Source organism: Mastomys coucha, unplaced genomic scaffold (genome assembly GCF_008632895.1).
Source record: "Mastomys coucha isolate ucsf_1 unplaced genomic scaffold, UCSF_Mcou_1 pScaffold15, whole genome shotgun sequence".
Taxonomy (NCBI): domain Eukaryota; kingdom Metazoa; phylum Chordata; class Mammalia; order Rodentia; family Muridae; genus Mastomys; species Mastomys coucha.
In genome coordinates, this window is record NW_022196897.1 from 37215322 (window position 1) to 37234264 (window position 18943).

The window sequence follows — 18943 nt, forward strand, 5'->3', positions numbered from 1 at the left end:
TGTTTTGATTTAAGGTATGTACCAAACTTATTATATAGTTGAGGATCACCTTGAACCCCAATACTGCTTCCATTTCCTAAGTGATGTGATTACAGGCATGTTCTACCATGCCCAACTTAAAACATTAATGTAAGGGTCCATGATTTACTGAAGAATGATACCCTGGACTCAAATACTATGTAAACACAATGAGTGTTTTATTCTGCAGAAGTCCAGTGTGGGGGGTCTCCCATTACCAAGCTAGAGAGCGCCTGAAGTGAGTTGTCAGGCCCAAGTTAAAGCATATTAGGGGAGTTCCAGGGTAGGTTGGCTTTGTCTTATTCTATCTCTAGTCACTCTGGAGCCATTACTGCCGGGTGTCGAGGCTGGAAACTTGCTGAGGAATCCTGGGATAGATGGGCTTTGTTTTACTGCATCTCTAGTCAAGTGCAGAAGGGGGGAAAGACTAGAACAGGAGTTCAATCTATAACTGACTAGGATCAATCAATTGAGATAATTCACTACCTTTGGCTCAGCCTGTCTCATCTCTCTAATTATGTTCTGATCAGAGTAGAAAACTTTGTGTGTACACTAAAAACACTGTCATTCATAACATACAGTAGTCAAATCCGAGCCAGTGTGTCTCAGTATTCATTGGTGGTTTGTGGCATGACAACAGGCTCAGTACAACGTACACAGGAAGCATGTTCAGAGCCAAAGCCGCAGTGAGATTGAAAGATTGAACCTGGGCGAGCACTGTCACCATGGCCTCACTGAGTATTCAGCCTCACTTCTGCCTCATTGGTCAGAGAGTGTTTGTGTAAGACCAGATTCAAGGGAAGTGGGCCGGAAATGGACCCTACCTCTTCTTGTGCTAGCTACAAAGTATTAATTGCCATTTAAAAGACACCAAGAGACTCTTAGTTTCGATATAAAAACAACTGGAAATTGGTTTAAAGCATTTATTTTTACACAATCTTCAAGTAGGGATGAAGATGTGGAAAACAGAGGTCTTCTGCAGCATATCTATGCATACAGTAATAAAAATCCTAGCCAGGCAGTGGTGGTACACTCCTTTAATCCCAGCACTTGAGAGGCAGAGGCAGGCGGATTTCTGAGTTCGGGGCCAGCCTGGTCTACAGAGTGAGTTCCAGGAAGCCAGGGATATACAGAGAAACCCTGTCTCAAAAAACCAAAAAACCAAATTAAATAAATAAATAAATAAAATAAAATAAAATCCTATTCACCATCACCAATAGTAACGTTACCAGGGCACATCCTGTTCCCCAGCTGAGCTAACAAGCCAGGCCTGGCCACACTTCCTCGAGAATTAAAAGAGGCAAGCAAATAGTAAAAAAACAGAGAAAGGGGATTTGTTCAGTATGGTCATATTGGCAAGAAGAACAAAGCAATCCAGAGATGCCTGAAATCCTTCTCTCAGGTTCTTAAAACAGGGATGAAAAGTAAAATAGAAGGCAAAAGTTTTACACACACACACACACACACACACACACACACACACACGTGCACGCACACACAATTAAGCAGTCCTAGAATGATGTGGCCCTACTCATCATTGATCTATCATGATCTCAGCTCTAGACTTTCCTCCAGCATAGTCTAAATTGTCAGCAGTATGTAAAATCCCTTTCTGTTCCTGGGGGCAGCCCCATCCCTGTTCAGCCCTCTCTTTTTCTCACCATTAGATTCTTAGGGGCAATTCTAGTTTGCAAGGGCACCTTGTTTTACTAGTTCAACAGTCCAGATAGCCAAAGGAGAGACCCCCAAAGTTTCTTTGGAATGTCCTCATTCCTACAAGGATAATGATCGCAATGATATTTGTTCATACTATATGCCACCACGATTTGAGGTCTTTTGCTTATCACAATTCATTTAATCATTAAAAAGTATTTTGAATAATTTTAGATTTTATCCCCATTTTAAGGCGAGAAAAGCTAGAGAGGTTAAGTAGTCATCCTTGGCCATATAGCTACTAAGTGGCAGAGATTGGAGGCTCCCCAGAGGAGCCAGGCTCCCGGGACTGAACATGAGTCCTAGGTGCCTCTCCAGTTAATGGAAGGCAAATCTCCCTGAGTTTTGGTAAAGCTCTCTTGGGTCATGATTTGCCTTGTTTTGTTTTGCTTTGCTTTGTTTTCCCAGAAACAGTAGAATTGGCTGTTTGGTGTGATTGCTAAATATTTCTGGGCACACCCTTATGGCCTGAGGGTCAAGCCCGCGGTAAAGGAACCTGAATAGAAATCATAAAGGTGTTTGTGAGCCTGTAGAACAGAAAGTATTCTCCTGGGAATGCCAGTGTCTCCCAGAATGTGCCTGCTTGGAGTGGGCTCGTTCTTGTCCGGCTGGAGAGGCATTTGAAGAATGAGATTGTTTAAGGACAACCCCCACAGGCTTTCGAGCAACCTCTTAGTGTTGGTTTATGCTCATCAGACTCAGCCCAAAAGAAAAGAGTATTGTGTTTATTTACCATTTTGTTTAGGACTATCCTGGTGAAAGAGAAGGGAGCTGATAGCCCCCTTTTAATACATTATTTGTGGAAATTCTCCAGATAGTATAGGTAGGTGGTTTAACTGAGGAAAGTGGCCTATTCCCCCTTTATGAGGTCTTTTTTTTTTTTTTTTTTTTGCAGCCTTAAAGCAGCCCATAGTACATATCTTAGCAACCAGATCTCAGCTCACTCAGAGAAGTATAGAATATTCTTGGCAGCCAGGATCAGACCTGTGGCTCTGGATGGTCTCATTCCTGGATTTCTCACTTTGCTTCATTAGCACCAGTCTAAGAATCAGTGGAAGTCACTCTACCAGCCTGATTTCTGTCTCCTTGACTACTTAGCCTCCCGCTATTATCCTGGTCATATGGACTTGGGCTAGTGACAGATCCCTGTGGCTGAAAGGGGCTTGCTATAACCTCTGCATAAGTCAGAGCCTGCATGCTTTTATGCACAGCCCCTCAAGCTAGCATATACTAGAAGACAGGCAAGTGAACATGCACAGCCCCCTCCCCACTCCAAGAGAACACAGGCAGGATCTAGGGAGGACTATGATGCTTATGGCATCCCTTCCTCTCCCTCTCCCTCTCCTAAGGAACTGCGGCAGGGGATAGATCTCTTGATCAGCAGACATGAAATCCTAAAGCTATTTTTCTCACACCAGCGGAAACTCAGCCACCCTCATCATCTTTTCCTTCGGCTAGTCTTCAGAGTATATAATCTTCTCCTGCATTAAGTACTCCTTCCTGTGGATGCTTGCTTCTTTCTTCCTCTCCTTTCAAACCAACTGGAACCCTGTATCCCCAGCCTAGAATTCAAAAATGGCCAGGCAGGTCTCCACAGCAGGATATAAGCTGCTACTTCCAAACAGTGCTTTGAGGTGGTTGCAGCTGAGCACTCAGCCTTTCTGGAAGACAGAATGGCCCTCGGGTTGGAAAGAGAAAGAGGCTTCTTTCGAGCCTTTGGGGGCTGTTCTATCCCTGCTATAAACTTAACTGCTTCCTGGACTTCACTAGCTTCCTCCTGTTTGGCTAAGCAGCAGTTCCTGAGTCTTTGCTTCAGGACACACACACCCATTGATTCACGCTTTTGCCTTCTGAGTTTGCTAATACTGCGGGTTCTCTGTGTGTGTGTTGGGGGGGGCATGGTTCTTGTTAAGTACTATGAGTGACATAAATGTATTTCAGACCAAGAGCTGAGGAGAAAGATGTGAATGGGCTTGTATGTGGTTTGTGGGTATGTATATGGAGGGAAGGTAGATGAGACACCTCCCAGCCTTCTGGGCCAGTGAGTGATCAGGCACGATTTAGTAGGCTTAGAAAATTGTGGTTCACCACAGTGTACCCATTGGATACATGAAAAAGTCCTCTTGTCTTCTGAAGGGGTTTATTAGTCTAATCCTCACGAAGGATGCTTCAGGCACAGCTTTCCTTAATGTCACTGCAGCGTGACTCACTCTAGGGTTGCTGTGTTTAATTAGTCCCCTTTCTGGTTGATTTTATGACCAAGGTTGTAAGAAGAGAATACTTTGGAGTTTTTGGAGGTTCCACACAAGTCAAAGTCATTGCACAATAATCAACAGACAAGGTATTAGAGAAGAAAAGAGCAGAGATCTTGCTTAAGGCTGGGGCTTGGCAGGGATCACTGAGCTGGGGAGGGCTTTGTGTAGTTAGAATGCAAACATCAGCACATCAGTAGGTTCCGGCCTACAATCATGGCCACTTTTGCCATCTGTTTAACCATCCTCAGAGACTCTGTCTTCAAAGGTCATCACCAAGGGTCTAACCGAAGTGCAGTACTCTAAGGGTAACCTCAAGCTGCTCTGGACATCCGTCCTCAGAGAGTCTGAAATAGAGTCGAAAGTTTCTCATGTACTAGGCGAGACAAGCCCATGCTTGAGCTGCCTGTCCTCATTATAATCGTATTCCATCTTTGACTCATAAGTACCGGACTTTGTCTAATTATTAGCTCTGCTCTCTTCTTATTCTAGGCTCTAAAAAAGAAGAGAGGCCGTTACTCCTCAACAGCAGATCTTAGTGATCTGCTATTGCACAGCAGATAGTGGATATGTTTGGATGACAGGTGACCTGCAGCAAAACACTGAGCAAGGCCTAAGCTTCAACCGATGGCCAAACCTTTCCTTAGATTTATGTTGAGCCTTAGAGATATACACAGAGGGTCACCAATATAACCCACCAAGCCTGCTAGGCATTGCTCACCTGCTGTGATGTGGAGTTACTTGCCAGCCCCTAAGGCAGTGGACTTTCTATAGTTTATGGCTCCTTTATTTGCAATTAAACAGCAGTTTAATATATTTCTTCACAAAGAGTAATTTCTAGTTCTAAAAATAATCTTTAATAAGAAATTAGAATAATTAGGAAATTGTGGGGGGTGGGGAGACACAAGGCATAGGGGAGTCTTCAAGGCATTCTCTGGCCTGCTCCTGTTCTGATTCTGAAGGGGGCAAGGTTTCTTAGCAGTTGCCATGTTGTAAAACTGCCAGGTTTGAAGCTTTTATTTTCCCTTGTCAACATACTTGTTTACTCAGTTTCAATAAGACGTTGTGTTAGCTTTATACAAAGGATTCCTGAAATAGCAGAGCAAAAGTCAGAGTGGAGAAAACCAGTGTGCTCTCTCCGGCTTTCTCTCTGCCAGTGCGACAAATGTTCCCTCTGCTGAGTCTCACCTATCTCCTGTCATCTCTGTTATCACTTAAGGCCCCAATGATAGTTCGGCAGAAGCTTTCTTTGAATTGAGAGCTGAGCTACAAATTTTGAATACATGGGTTTAAGATGTTAGAGGGTAAAGTGACATTGATTTATTTGTTCAGTTCTTGGCTGGCCTGAGAAACCTGTCCTGTCAGGCAGTGAACAACTGCTCTTATCCTAACTAGTGACTTCAAGAGAACATTACTCATCTCCTCATTAGTGTTGCCCTGAGTCATCCAGGACGCAATATGGGTTTCCACTGAATAGGAATATTCAGACAATGGGCATGTAGATCCAACGTTCCTGTTGAATACTAGAAGTTGCATATGTGTCTGGAATATGGAGTCATGGCTTATTCTGGAGAGATACTCCAGAGATTCAGTCTTCAGCCACATTTCCATTTGAGAAATGGTATTGGCCAGTAATGTCAAAAGTGGCCCTGTGAATGGCCAGTGTACAACCACAAGGGGCAACTGGCCTCTCTAGCCTTCCTGGGACTGCTCCCAAGAACATAGGTACAGCTGTTGCATCGAACTTGTGCCTCTGAGTAGTGTTGTGCACTGAGTGGATACATCAGTGGAGATCTTGGGAAACTCTTTTAAAGCTTGTGACAATGTTGACAGGCTGTCACAGGTTGCCATGTGCCATCATACTGGCGTTCTACCTAAAGGCAGCCAAAGGAATTTCCCCTTTATATATGTCACCTCTTCTGACATGCCCTGGCTCTGTGTTATCCTTATGTCTTTCTGTGTGTGCCTCAGATGGAAAAATGGATACTAATCTCTTCTAGATCTAGTTTGGATGTCTGCATAGTTGTAGAGATCAATATTGGTTAGTATGTGTGTTCAGTTCATTCTGAAGCTCAGTCCATTTGGAAACTCTTAGTTCTTGATATTTACAGTCATCACAGACTAGAGAAGTATAGTTTTGAGCAGGAGCTGTATCTGAGGCTTAGTCGAGCCATTATGTGTCCGCAGGACAGCTCAATGTTTCAAGCATAAAGACTATATTCAAAGAGGATGCTGGATATGAGCTTGCGGGTTAATGGAAATCCTACCTCTTCTGCAAATTCTTACCTAATCCTTCTCAGGTTTAAATAAAACCCACAGTTGCTATTATAACAGCTACCCTGTCACCTTTCTCTACCTCCAGGCACTTGAAAATACATCACTAAACAACAATGGAATTAATCCAAGGCCCTTTAGACAGGAGAATGAGTGCCTTGGGGCAGGAGCCTGTCTCTATCTTCAGTTCCAAAGACTAGGAAAAATAAATGATTTATAGAAGGTATGATGGAATCATTAGTAGCTGTGAAAATAAAAGAAGGTATAATCCAGAGGCCCGGTGTTTGGTGGCCTGTCCTGCAGGGTCAGTGAAGTAGGAGTCTGCTCTCTGCAGAAACAGCTGCCCTGGACATCGTGAGTCAGGCCAGCCCTGGAGACAATAATGTGTGCCCTGCAGCAGGTTCATTTTTACCGCTGTCCGTGGTTCCTGTGTTGAAACAGGAAGGCTCAGTCCAGAAAAATGCTAAGGAATCAAAACCAACTCTTTTATTACTCTTACAACATTTATAGCCAAGTCCTAGTCAGTGCCCTTCCCCTTGGGCACCCTGACAGGCATTTTAATGATTTATTTTCTTTTTCACAACCAGAAGACAAATAAACTATTTTATCACCTTTTGGGTGGACTTGATGTCTTTCTCTTCATTTCATCACCCTCTAGGTCTATAAAATTCTCCTTACCTTTCCGTTTTTATAACTCACGGGTAGGAATTCTGTTCACCTCATGCCTTATGTGTTGTTGCTTCTTGTTGTTGTTTTCTTAACATGATTTTTTTCTTCTTGGTTCTATAGCCCCAGCCTTTTTTTTGGTTTTGTTTTGCTTTTATGTGTGAACATGGTGGTTGAAGCTGGGGAAGATGGAAGTTATAAAACATCCCATGTTCGCAGTACTGCAACAGGGACGGCAGAAAAAGGCCTTGAGTAAGAAAAACCATTTTTAGTTTGAAACCTCACTCTTTAGAGGTATGAGAAGTCCATCTCCATATGTTTGGGGTGATTGGTGATGAAGTCAGATTGGTTGAAGAAGGGAATGGCCTATGACTGGGATTCTCTGTGTGGTTTCTTTTCTGGGATCTATAATGGAAGCCAACGGTTTGTGGGTTCCTGCAGCATTGTGGCTGCCCTTTCTGTTCTGAATTGCTCTGCCTTCAAAGCTCCCCGATTCACAACTCCCAAGCTCATTGTTTCTGCCTTCTTGGCTCACCTCTGCCTCATTTTACATACGCCTCCTTATTTCAAGATTCCAACAGCAGGCTTCACAGTCAGACCAGCAATCAGTAGCAAGAGCAGATCTTGACCACAGATATGGATTTGTGAGGGAGACCTTTGTCTGTTAGGATCTCAAGGCCGCGTTGATGTGTCACCTGTCAAATTCAGTATTACAATCTGGATAGCTGGTTTTGTAGGTCTCTGAACCAGATGTAAATGGTCTGGGATTCTCAGAGAGATGGTCAGACATTACTTCTCAGTGTGACAGTGAGACAGTTTGTAATTAAGTAGCTATCCCTCCCCAAGATGAGCACCATTCTACCCATTGAAGGTCCAAATAAAACAGAGGGTCATGGAAGATTGGATTTCTCCTCCCTCTGCTTGACCACAACGAGGCATCATTGTCTGGCCTGGTGACCCTTGTATTAAGAGATTTTAGGCTCAAACTGGGAATTACACAGCCTTGGTCTGTCAGGCCTTTGAATTACACAACCAGATTCTCATGTCTTTATCTTGAAGTTGGCTAATTTATATATGTGTATAAAATCCCTCTCCTGCATGTGTGTGGTTGGTTCTATTTCTCTAGAGACCCTGACTAAGATATTCATGAGAATAACTGGGCTTGATGGAGATGTCCTAGTCTAAAGATGAGACTCCTTTTGTACATTGCTGGGTGTTAGGAGGACGTGGTGCTTGCCAGTTATCTATACCATTTAACCAGACTACCCTCTGTCTGGTAGAGCCTTGGCCATTCATTCTATGAACCAAAGGGTATAACTTTACATTTCAGCCTGGTGTTGAATTCATCTTGATGCCAAGGCTTTTTTATAGATCTTGGTTCCTGGGTGTAGCATGTTGGCTGCTCTTCCTGGCCTGATGCCATCGTTAGGCTGAGAAGAAGTCTTCTTATCATTTCTCAAGTAGTCGATAAAAATGTTAAGCAGAATAAGTAAAGACAAGGCCCTACCTCTTGTGCTGGGCAGCTAGTGTTGAGGCTTGCCTGTTCAAAACATTATTTGGCAGCTCACAGTTTGCCACTCCTTCCCTAAAGATACAAATGTTATATAGTGCGCTGTTACAATCTAGGTCCTGCGGGAAACCGCACTGATGTGATAGCTTGCAACCGTGTTGTGATGGAAAGGCAATTAGTCAGGCAGTACTTTACTTTAATTTAATGTCTTGTATTTTATCAATCTCTGCTTCCTTTTGTGTTTATTCACAAACCAACTGCTTTTTGACATACACCTTTATTTATTAATCAGAAAAATGTTGGTTTGCGGATCTTCAGTATTATACATAGTACTCAATATAAGACATGGTGCTTGCCTTCCAAGTGTTATAGTTAAGAGAAAGGAAAGATATAATTATAATAATCTATTGGTAAATATACACAAGTGTTTATTTGTATGACTTATACAATAAAGATGGAGTTTTATAAATACTATAGTAAATATGATGCCTAGTAAGTCAATGCCTTAGACAACAAGCAGCTGCCTAGAAATCTCAAAGGTCAGGGCAGACACTGTTCATTACAGAGTAAGGACCCAGTCATAAGTGTGGGGAAGGGAAAAGGGGCATTTGAAGAAAGAAAGGAAGCCTTCTTTAGTCAGCTGCCTGGAGACTGGACTCTAGACTTGGCCTGATGTCTCCCACAGTTCCTGATCCTCTGACCTGTGTCTTATACTTGGTCACATTATCTGCCAAGCTTCTTGGCCTTTTCTCACCCATCTATAGACCTCCAAATTACGTCTGGTTTACCATTTTGGTTATGTAGTCCTGGTAAGAAGTTTGCAGGCAGTCCACAGGACCTGTCTGGAGGTTGCCTACATGACAGCCATCCCATGGATTGAACAGAAAGCAGTGGGACAAGGACCATAAAGGACCTTACAGGCAGCCCCATAGACACACATGCAAAACACTTTGAAATCAGAATAACACTTAGTATTTAAATCTTCGATAAGTACATGTAGAAAATGCCTTTCCTGTTATACCACCACTGGCTTCTGACACGTGACATCTGGCCATCTTTACCTTGCATGTCTTGTGTGCTTTTATCCTGGGTGAGTTGTCTGCAGATTTGAAGTGGATCATACCAGCTGCATGCAAGTTTTACAGAGCATGGAAGATGGTGCATCAGTCACTGCCAGAGGCACAGTGGGCTTTGTAGTTGAAGGTGGAATTCTCAGCAGCGGTCTGAAGAGAAATATCCTCAAAGCCTTGAGCTGAGTGGGTCTGTCCAGGACCACGGGAAGAGAGCAAACCTGGGCACCCAATGGCCACCATCTTCAACCACATTCTCTTCTGATTCCCTTTTGTCGCCTGAAACTCTTTCATATTTTCATGGTTGGCTACCTATTCCTATCAGCTGGCAAGGCAGTTGGCTAAGTTGCTCATTCGCAAAGATGCTTAGGATTCTGCTTCCAGTGTCCTGGCAGTGATGAGAGAGGCTTATTATATTTGGTTGCTCAAGGTCTTCTTCCATCTGGCTGGTTCCTGCTGTCTATTCCTCACTCCCTTTGTTTGGAGCTAGGTGTCTTCCCTTTTGTAAAGAAAATGAACGTAAATTATCAGGGGCAGTGAAACACCGGATGCTTTGCCCTGAGATCTGCTAGCTTGGGAGGAGATGGTGCATCCTCTGTGAGCAGATTGTGTGCCTGCCTGCACTTCATTCTCCAGGGAACTTCCTCAGTTCTTAGGGTTGAGTGTGGCTCAGCAGAATGTGCCACACCTAACAAAGAACATACGCAGGGTCTTCTTACACAGCCTGGACTGTCTCCTTGCTGCCAGAGTGTTCCTACAATGGACAGTGAGAACCCTAGAGGACAGGTAGCATTGCCTAAGTGCTTACTATTCACCGGGCATTGTGCAGAACACTGTCATCTTCTCTCTTCATTCCTTGAATTTGCTTCTCACTAGAGACATGAGATATAACTTTGATCATTGTATTGAGGACAGAGAGGAATTTGAGATGTTAAGAAACTAGGAGTTTCTAAGTGAACATCAATCCGAAATTCAGGATCTGAACAACATATTCCAGACTCTGGTTAAATCCAGAACACATTTATCCTCATAAGTAGCTTGCTATGTTCAGTAAGGCTAGATATTTAATCCTTAGGCTTCTCTTCCCTTCCTTCTTTCCTTCTTCCATTAATGTCAGGGCCTTAATATTAATTTTTCATCTTTTGGGAAAAGCCCTACATTTCAACGACAGTACCTCATCACCCCTGGGCACTGGAGGTCAGTGCCAATTTAAGTAAAAGTGAGTTTCTTTCTCTTTACTCTGGCCTCCCCTTTTGGGAGGCTAAGCAGTGGTCCTGGTCCTGGCCCTGGCCCTGGCCCTGGCCCTCCAATGCAGTCCCATGCACAGAGAGTGGGTCAGAATTGGAGAATGCTTTCCCCAGCAGTCCTAGACAGACACTGGCCGCTAGCTCACCTTGGGTTTGAAATTTTATTTTCCATTAAACATCAGAAATACCATTCTTTCTGGTCCTAACACATTGTCAACATGATCATCTCACCCTGATGACTGTTTTATGGGCTCCTGGAAGCCTGTTGCTCTTCTTTCTCAACCATGGTACGTTCCTGTGCTTATTCTAGTCAGTAGGTCTTCTCAATAAATCCATCAAAGGCTGGGCCAGTCTGCACAAAGCATGCCTCCCACCTTCCTGGGAGGATTGAAGTGCAGTCTTTAGAGCTTGCCTGGATGGAAATTACTTCTCTTTATTAGGTGAAGCATGAAAGTATACATCTGTGCGTTCCATTCACGTATGGCTACTGCCATGGTAGGAAGATTACATATTGTTTCTTCGTGAGCTAATTAGTAGTTTTCCAAGTTTGGGAGTGAGGAAGAATAGCTCAGGCTGTACACAGCGATAGAAGAATCACTGACCTGTGGCAAGTAGGGACAGAAGTGCATTCTGGGATCCCCACTTTCCCGTCCATAGGGATGCTTAAGTGCCAGCTATCTTAGAAGAATGGAAAAGGGCAGTGTGTGAATTGAGTTGCCAGGGTGGTGATCTAAGAGGCTTATATTCTCCCTCACAATTACAGGTCTTTGACAGACATCAGAAATCTTCGCAGTGATGCAGATGGGTTTTAGCAGAAGCATAAGATATTTTACCTCTCAGACCAAGTCCTTTCATTTCAGTAACTCTTAGCAGCTAGTTGGCAATGCAGATAACTGTTGTAATATCTGGATTTTTTTTTTTAGTGTTGGTGAATTGCTTGTGAAGTCTACAGAGCTGTGTGATTTATTAAGTAGATTTTATATTTCTAACAGGGAGGATTAAAAAGACAAGCTCTACTGCTCTGATCAGCACATATGCCACTGATGTAACTGTTTCTCCAGATTTTTCACTGGGGTGTATTTCTGTTAGCGGGCTAGGCCAGCTCCTGATTTGTTTTTGTTTTTCTTTTTGTTTTTTTAAACCACACGTTCTGGAGATCCAGGCATTAGTCAGTTTGCAGAGAGCTGCCAGTTCCTGTCTTCCAGTCTCTTGCCACCAGCAAAATCTCGAACTAAGCCTCACTCTTCTGCATCTTCTGTCCTGAGGGGGTGTACTGTCTTGGGGGTGCAGCTCTTCCGGACCGTCAACTCCAGCATCGCTTGCTTTCTCCAGCTTTTCTGAATTAAGAGAAAACACCTCTGCTGTTTCACAATTCTTTTTGTTACTAGATAATCCACAGAGCTGGTAGGAAAAATTTCAGCATTGAGTTCAGGCATAAACTGCTACATCTTCAGTAGAAACTTGCCACAAAATTTTATCACCTTTATTTATTTTCCCTGACAATGAGAAAAGGGAAGGAGATTTGTGTGCTGGGAAATCTGCTTCTCGCTGACTGGAGAGGAGGCGGCTTCAGCTTTGCCTACCTTCTCTCCAGAAGATTTAATCAGTGTGTGCCGTCAAGAAAGAAGGATGTTCTTGCTTCCTGAAGACGCTTTGTCTGAAATGATAAACACAGTTAAGGTGACAGCAGGCCCGCATGCAAAGTGAGGGAACTCTTGTTTATGACTGGAATGCACAAAGACAGATTTACCAGGGACTTTGTGCCTTCTTTTTCCACTTCCCTAAACTTCCTGATTCAGCAGGGGCTGCAACCGGCAACTCTGCTGTTCTACATGGAAAACTAGCCAAGTCGAGTGATTCCTCACTCCTGGGTCCTTCTAGGTAGTAACTCTTTGGCACCAGTAGGACTCCCGGCATGCCTCAGTTCTTTATATTTTCTAACACATGCAGCCTTTCCTCAAGGTGGTTGGTGATGGTGGTTGTGGGTGTCTTTTATTTCAACCTCTTGTCTTAGTGTATCAGAGAACTCTAATGGAACCAAAACAACCCAAACGAAAACAAACCCAAACAACAAAACAACAACAACTCAACAGTTAAATATGAATGAGTCTGAGACTCTCTTGCTAGCAGCCTTGGTTTATTTGCAGTAAGAGGTTTAGTTTGAAGCTCTGTGCTCCGGCTCAGGGGCTGCCCGGCTGTGCTGCTGCTGTCTTCAGAACCACCTGTCTCTCTGGAGACTGTTTCTGACAGAAGGACAGAATTGGGACTTGGGGGAAGGAAACCTGTCTCTGGGTTTTCAAACATGATGGAATGTTTCTTAGTTGCCCAACGAATGCAGCTCTTTAAAGGCTCATCAACTGACCTCGTTTGCCCTATGGACTAGGCTGTGAACCTTCCTGGTCCTGCCTTTTTGTCTGTATATGGCTGAGACTAGATTAAATCCATGGGTCTGCAAGTGATTTAAGCTATAGAACCCTTGACCTACGTGAAATATTCTAGGGGAAAACTTAGCCATTCCACTCTGACCTCAGTGGAATCAAAGGGCCACGAGTAAAGGCCTTCCTCAAAATGCTTCATCTGAAGAGGCCTGTGGAGGCCCCTCCCTCCCAGCCACTGTCAGAGTGAGTTGGGGACAGGAAGATGTACTCGGCTGAGGCTTATAAATGCAAAATTTCACCCCAGTTCATACCAAGTCCTGGAGACAGAGTTCCTAACCAGTTTTAGGTCAGCCAGCCTCAAGTGCCTATGAGGCACCAATAGCCTTTCCCTCCTATAATCCCCATGCTAAGCAAACAGACTGTTAGTGTCATAGTCGCTCTGTGACCTCAGACCCTGTGCTGTTAGTGTTGTGCAGCGTCACCTACACTGGCTTCCAGCCTCCTGATTGCTGTCCATTTCCATCTCCTTGACTCCAGTCCTCACGCACTGATTGCCATGTGAGCACCATGATGCCTTTCTTTGGGTCAGTTCTGTTCATAGCGGTCTCCTTTATCATTGCTTAAAAGACCAAAAACTCAACCCAACTTTCTATGGTAATATAAGGTTCTTGTCAACTCTTCAGTCATCTGGGTAGCACACAGCCCAATTTCACTGTCATTTTCTCCTGTTCTCTGCCTTCAGGCCTGTGGCCATGCTTTTCTCCCATCCTTTCTTCCCCTTCATATATGAACACTCATAACACACCACAGAGAGAAAGAGAGAGAGAGAGAGAGAGAGAGAGAGAGAGAGAGAGACAGAGACAGAGACAGAGACAGAGACAGAGACAGAGAGACATCTGAATGTATGCTTAGTTGTTGCATAATTACATCTATTTAGGGTGCACGGTGTGCTACTTGAGTATTTGTACACAGTGTATCAAGTAATCTGCATAGCCAGTCACTGTAAATCCAACTTTCCCTATTGGCTATTTTCAAGAATGTAGCTAGTTGCTGTCAACCATAATGACTGTGCCATTTGATGCAGCTTTAGGAGGTGTTCCTCCTCCCTAGCTCTGCCCCATTCCCATTTCCTGTTTCTCCTCCCTCCCCTCTCCTCCAGGCCCGCCTCGCTACTGGTAACCACTGATCTACTCTCACTCTTATGTTCAGTTTCTAATCTTTGTTTTTATCAATAGGGTTTCTTTTGTCCATCTTGCTCCCTCTTCCATGTGGAGTCTGTTCATCCTTCCACCGCCTTCTGAGTCCTATGCATCAAGGCAGGTGACAGAAGAGGGCAGTAGTCATAACCCCAGAATTCTACCTCGTAACAAGATTCATTTTGCCTGTCTGGCTCTCATCAAAGTGGGCATTATGTGCAAATATACAGTATCTTAGGTACCCTGCATCTTAACTTTTGTTCTTCATTTAGTGAGTGTCATTATTTTTGTTATGGTTTTGTCCCCCACAGCACTTCTCAACCATACTCTTTCTGTTTTTATGCTGGTCATTTCAGGTAAAATCAGTTCTTTTTGTCAAAATCTCTTTATATTTAAAAACTCCATGATAATTCTTATAGCTCTAAGCACACAGAAAATACTTCATATGCACTTGTTTTGTAGAAATTGACTTCCAATGTCTTTCATGTTTTTAAGAAAGAAATCTCTTTCCTGATACAGTCCTCTCCTTGATCAATCTGTATGGTGTGTAGGTTTGTTGAGGATTCTTGGATTTGGGGGACTGTTCCAGCCTGAGTGTAGTATCAGAAAAGTGATTCGCTGCCTACTACAGAAGAACCTATACTGGGGGAAGCAATTCTCCATTGACCCAATAGCAGACTTTCTTGTGTTTGTCATTAGTATTCGTACATGACCTTCAATCACTGAATTCAAATCACTTCAGAGCATGAACCATATCTTATCTACAGTTTCTAGTTCCTTCTATATATACTATATACTATATATATATACCATATATATAAAATATACCATATTATATAGTATATATACAATATTACATATCTACGCATACCATATACCATATCTTATCTACAGTTTTGAGTTCCTTCTACATATACTATATATAGTATATATAGAACAGAATATTATATACAGTATATATACTACATACAGTATATATTATATACTATGCCGTGTTATAAGCTATGTTATACTATACTATATTATATAGTATCTATATATAGTATATGGATATTATAGAGTATATACTATATACTATTATACTATATACTTTATTATATATAATATATAATATATACTATATAGTATAATTTATTATAATATATACTTTATTATATATAATAATGCATTATATATAATATATACTCTATAATATGTAATATATAGTACATGCTATATAATTAGAGTAGATATTTATGAATGTTTGTTAAAAGAATAAGAGAGAAAAATGTCTTAGTAAGTAAAGGTGCCTGCCAACAAGCCTCATAGATGTGTATGCATACACACACACATATACACACAAATAAGTAGATATAAAATTTTTTAAAAATTGAAAGAATAAATGTATAAAAGAGAAAGCAATATATATCTATATAAGCATGAATGATATATATACACATAAATATGCTGCTCAGGGAAATTTTAATTTTAAAAGTTGTATTCAGTTACTGCTTTTTCTACCAATAAAAACTCTAAAGATAAACTTGGAAGGATGGTGTCAGAGCACAACATTTCAAATCCAATATACAGTATAATTACCCACACCAGAGGAAGCCAACAGCATTCATGGTGTGATAGTTTGAATAAGAATGCCTGCCAATGGACTTATAGATTTGGGTGCTTAGTCACCAGGGAGTGGCTCTATTAGAAGTTGTGGCCTTAGTGAAAGTGTCACTGGGGGTGAGTTTTGGGGTTTCAAATGCTCAAGCCAGGCACAGTCTCTCTCTCTCTCTCTCTCTCTCTCTCTCTCTCTCTCTCTCTCTCTCTTGCTGCCTGCTGTAGAACTCTCTCCAGCACCATGTCTACTTACATAAATGAACTAAACCGCTGCATTTAAACAAGCCCCAGTTACATGTTTTCTTTTAGAAGAATGACCATGGTTGTGGCATCTCTTCACAGCAATAGGAATCCTAACTATGACACATGGAGTCATCAGTGCGTCACCACCAAGAATCTGCAAATCCTGACTGCTTTCTTAGATGTGTTCGTTTTTTTTCTTTTCAGTACCAAGGGTAGAACCTAGGGTCTCAGCAGGGCCAGCTTCACATCCGTGTCCCTCTTCCCAAGGGGCCAGAGAGCCTAGACCCCATAAGGAACTTAGAAACAGTTCTAAGCCTTCCTCCATGCAATCTCTTGCTGAGAGGTGTAGAATCCTAGCACTAAGTGTTGCCCTGGTTTATATCCTGCTGTCTACCACACATTTCATGCCTCATTAAGGGATTAAATTTCCGAGCCTCTGGGATTCCTCTTGAGGGATTTCATAACTAGTGCGATCGTTGGTTGACAGTGGCAGTTGTGGCTGTTGTTTTCCTGCTTAGACATCAGCTTGGTACTTCCACACCCTCGACCTCAATTTCTTTGCAAACTTTTACTGTTTTGAGTTAATGATAAAAAACGAGATAATTGTTGCCTCAGTATCTATATGGAACACTGGTCGTGTGGTTTAGTGTACTCCTTGGTCCTTGTCAGGCCTCATTGGAGCACAGTGCATGAAATCCATGTCCCGATGCATGCATTTGTTCTGTAAAGAGCTCCTTAAAAGAAAATGTGACTTTTCCTTTCACACCTCATTTCTTCATTCCACAAACATTCGGACCTTTGTTCCGTGCCAGGTCCATTGTTGGGATGAAAGGGGTGTAGAGGCCTCACTACTGCAGACTGAATCTCTCCTTCCACACCTCTTCTTCTTCCCACTGAAGTAACTGATGATGTGCCTTAGAAGCACTGTATGGGTTGCTGTGGTATTCTGGAATTAACAGCAAGTACTCCTCCTGACTTCCCCCCACCCCTCTGCCCCCTATCCCCATCAGTGGGTTGAAACCATCAAGGAAATAACATGAGGTAAAACCATCAAGTGAAGCCATCAAGGAGAATAGCAAGGTTCTAAAGCCCCGTGTAGGGATATCTCCTATATCTCTCTGTAGCTTGGCAAACAGTAGAAATGATTGCCATCTGCTGACTCACCCACAGAGCAGAGAGCTGCAGGCCAGCCCGGCCTCCTGTGGTCTGGAGACACGTCTCTGATTAGGGCAGTTTCAGTGACTTCTGGACTCCCTTTAGACTTTGCTTAATCCTTCTCACTTCACTGAGCTATGTATGGTTTTGCTTAGAGTTTAGGGGGAATTACAATACCAGGCTTGAGGGGAGGGCAAGCACTGGGGAGTGGGACTTCAAACTGATGCTCTTCCTTTGTCAGTGTGTGGTTGACAGAGAGAAAGGCAAATGACATCAGCGGCCAGGTGTCAGTATAAAGCGGCTGATTTGGAAAATAGTTCCTTTGAGACCTGTTTGGGTGAGAATCATTGAGATCACAAAAAGGAAGCAGCTGGTAAGTTCTGGAAATCTTTTTATATAAGCCCAGACTTTGAATAATGCACTAAATGGTGTGTATGGCATGAGTTTAAATATTTATGTACAAATGGCCCATTTTTTAGCCTGCTGTGCCACAGCCATACAACTTGACACAATTGTTTTTAATTCCCATTGTCTAGATGCTAGAAGGTATTGTACAAAAGACATGGAATCATGTTAAACAAACAAAGAAAACACAGACCAGATCATTACAAACCAAACTGCACTTCACAGCAGACTAGACTAAAGGGCTTTGAAGCCGTGTTATGAGTAATTAAAATAGAGAGGTGTGGACCTGGACCTGAGTTGAAATTCTCTTTCCACTCACTAGCTTGTAACCTTTGGGCAAGTTGCTATCCTCTCTCTGAACTTCAGATTCCTCGTGTGTGAACTACGGATAATGATAGCTCCCCTCACTGTGCTGTGACAATGACATGAATTCCTTGTGTTGGGTGTCTGACCCTCACAGAGCCTAGCTTAAAATGGAAGTTACTCTACATGAGCTGAGTAGAACCAATCACTAGCAAGATATCACAGAGTAAGATCTGGGGGAGGCAGGCACTTGGTTTTAGGAGTCAATACCACAGCTGTGGATACAATGGTGTCCAGCACACAGTAGCTGTCTGCTAAATATTGCTTTATTAATATTTATAATATTACAGTATAATTTTGATGATTATATTAATAATACAACATTAATATCTGAATAAATATGTGTAGAGCAACTACAGGCATGAATTAGATTGTTCTATGAAATGAACTAAGGTGTGTATTTCAAACAAGGAAACAGGGGGGACTGTTTGAAGCAGGCAGAGGTAGGACTTTCAAATTTCTAGCCTGGAAACCATACTGTCTCTTTTCTCACTGGGGTGTAGGCATTGGTTCCACTGTGTTCCCTAGGAGTAGTCGATCGAGGGATGTCTTGCCCTGGGGCTGTGTTTTTCTGGGGACAGCATTCCAGTTCCTGTCTGTGAAGCAGAGATCCAGGAGGAGGGCGATAGGCCCACAGTGAAATCACTGCCTACAGTCACTGCTTTCTCCCATTTCCTTCTGAGCCTTGAGTTTCATACCCCATGCATGGTAGAGAATAGAGGCTGGTTCTGAAGTCTGACTGGTGTCCCCAGAACTCCCAGCTCACTGTGGATCTGTGAACAGACCCTACCTGTGTCTCCTCTAAGCCCCCTTGTGCTGCTGCGGACAGGTTGGATTGACCCGCTGGGTACCTTACC

The 18943-nt window shown here is 42.9% G+C and overlaps 1 protein-coding gene across 6 annotated transcripts in view; it reads left to right on the forward strand.

The window, feature by feature from the left end:
* The window catches only part of Lypd6b (LY6/PLAUR domain containing 6B), a 188966-nt gene that overhangs the window by 142416 nt on the left and 27607 nt on the right, over window positions 1-18943 (forward strand). Inside the window, exon 4 of one of the 6 annotated variants that reach the window (XM_031370188.1) lies at window positions 17560-17691. The exons of the other annotated variants lie outside the window; for them this stretch is intronic. The gene's annotated coding sequence lies outside the window, so the exon portion shown is untranslated. The remainder of the gene's footprint in view (window positions 1-17559; window positions 17692-18943) is intronic. 6 annotated transcript variants of the gene reach the window in all.